General features: G+C 34.7%; 1 non-coding gene across 1 annotated transcript; it reads left to right on the top strand.

Annotated features, from left to right (window-relative positions):
- The first annotated feature begins 1,853 nt into the window (after positions 1-1,853).
- On the top strand, positions 1,854-1,925 carry Trnah-gug. The gene has a single exon. It is a non-coding gene; the product is annotated as a tRNA-His (tRNA).
- The last annotated feature ends 622 nt before the right edge of the window (positions 1,926-2,547 follow it).

Raw genomic sequence — 2,547 nt, 5'->3', positions numbered from 1 at the left:
CGCCGCTCCATTGATGGCGATTACCAGTAGATTTGCAAAGTTGAGCTACACAACGGCTTCGGATGCCGCTTTTACTCACTCCGGAATCATCAGTACACTTTGACGCTATTTAAGCGCAGCCCGAAGGACTTTCTGCTTTGCTTCGTGACCGTCGACGAAACGTGGATACAGACACACACTAGATATCAAAGTACGATTCCCTCAACTGACGGTTCTACGGTACCGAGATTGTCTCGGATTTTATCCTACTAAAGTCTATTTTTCGGCGATGACCTGTAAATGTGTCCCGAATGATTTTAAGACTTTTCGTTCGGCTGAAAAGGTTATAATCTTTCAACTTAACAAGATGCCGGTTCACACCTTCGTAGTCGTCATAACCAAATTGGTCAAATTACATTACGAACTGCCCCATCTACCGACTCTCCTCGCGCGACTAAAGAAGTTACTCGACGACAGAAATTTGAGTTGAATGTGGAGGTTATCGATACCGCCGATTCCTACTTCGAAAACTTTCAGAAAACCTATTTTTCAGACATGTTGTTTTTCTTGTGTATGATAAATACTTATTGAACTATCCTCATATAAATCATGATTATAAATAAATTGCGAATGTTATGAACATTTAACTTGATTACCTAGACAAGGCAAGCAGATAACTATTAAGAATCGAACCAAAAGAGCATTCCATATATTCGTATATTCGTTAACTGGACTTTGACTAAATTGGAAGTGGAAAATAACGGTTTGTCGATTTTCTTCATTAAAAATTTACTAACATATGTAAGAGAAAGGATTAACATGATCCTACAAATATTAGGCTTTATAGCATCCAATGCATGCTCAAAAAGCTACCTTCTGGCGCGAAATATAAACCATCGCTATTTTTAAACTCTTGTAACCTGTTGCTACGGAATATCACCTAACGGTTGGGCGTCTCACCTAAAACTAAGCGAAATGCCTATACACTTAATATATATGTATATAAATATATTATATATATAAATGATCAGGATGACGAGAAAAGCTGAAATCCGAGTTACTGTCTTTCTGTCCGTCCGTCTAATACAAAAAAATTAGGAGTACGTAGATGGGCGTAATCGGACCACTGCCACGCCCACAAATTGCCATAAACTGAAAATCTATAAAATGCCATAACTAACACTAAATTAAGGTATAGAACTTTTACTTAGCACAGGGGATCGCAGAAACAATGGACATCTGTGGACAAAAAGTTTGGAAAAAGTGGGCGGCCACGGGGCCTGTAATAAGTTTAATGTACAAATACATATTATAAGAACTTCTACCGATAGTGTGAAAATATAAGTAAAACATAGTTGTCAAAATCAGATCAGTTAATTCCTTTCACTAGATTTTGTACACTGAATCCGTCCATCTGACTTCACGTCATATCAATATATTTTTGTATCAATATATCTGAATGGAACTAAAAAAGTAAGCATGCTAACTAAAGCATAAGCTTATACTATATATCTCAATATGCCTATAATTTCGCCAAATAATGATCATTCAGACAGCCTAGTGTTTAATGTTTGGCTGCTTTTATTTTTACTTTTAATACTTATCTTTTTCTATTGGTTTTGTTATATGTACTTTGTCTAACATTTCTTTCTTGAACTGTCTGCTGTTCTTCGATTTTGTTTTTTGCACAGCTCTACTTATTGCCTAATTGCCTTCATGCAAGCAATTTCGTTGACTGAAAGTTAATACTTGTACATACGTTTGTATGCTCTATATGGTACATAAGTAATACATATATAGGCGATCATACAACAAATCTAGTTTTACATTGCTTTTGGTAAAAACTAATTTGTAGAGGTAACAAGCTTCCAGTAGCCGTGATCGTCTAGTGGTTAGGACCCTACGTTGTGGCCGTAGTAACCCAGGTTCGAATCCTGGTCACGGCAATGCTGTCCAGAAGCATTATCATGGATGGAGGTCAATTTTTTATTAAGTTTTTTACTGCGAGCTTAGTTTAAATACATCGCAGCTTATGAAAACTAGGTATTTGGAGATTATGTTCTTGTATGTACTGACTTAATCAAGTCCGATTTTTTTGTACGACAATTTTTAATATTTGTAATTAATATTTTGCGGTTTGTTCGAATATACTAATTTATATACATTAAGAGAAAATATATCAAGACTTTTATATCCAAGGGTCATAAAATAAATATTGGAAGACATAAGTTATTATTATTCCTTTAAAGAGCAAAAATGGGTGACTTTTTCCTTAATAAAGGATTTGGGATTGAATGATTTTTCTACTAAGTGTTTTTGAAACTTCATTCTTAAAATGGATTTTAATGGTCGGCAAATTTAGTCACTTTCAATATTTACAAGAAATTGATATTCAGAATAGATTTTTCGTAAATGCCTCTCTCCGGAGATCACGTCTCACATAAGATCACTTAACACCATTATTGGATCACTTAACATATCATTAAAATAGATGTTTAATTCCATTTCCATGAATTTCAATGGTGATTTCGGCTGATTTTTAATGAATTCACCACGATGAAATTTCCG

This window comes from Bactrocera tryoni, chromosome 4 (assembly GCF_016617805.1).
Source record: "Bactrocera tryoni isolate S06 chromosome 4, CSIRO_BtryS06_freeze2, whole genome shotgun sequence".
Classification (NCBI taxonomy): Eukaryota; Metazoa; Arthropoda; class Insecta; order Diptera; family Tephritidae; genus Bactrocera; species Bactrocera tryoni.
The sequence above is the reverse complement of the archived record's forward strand: the minus strand, read 5'-3'. Positions and strand labels throughout refer to the sequence as shown.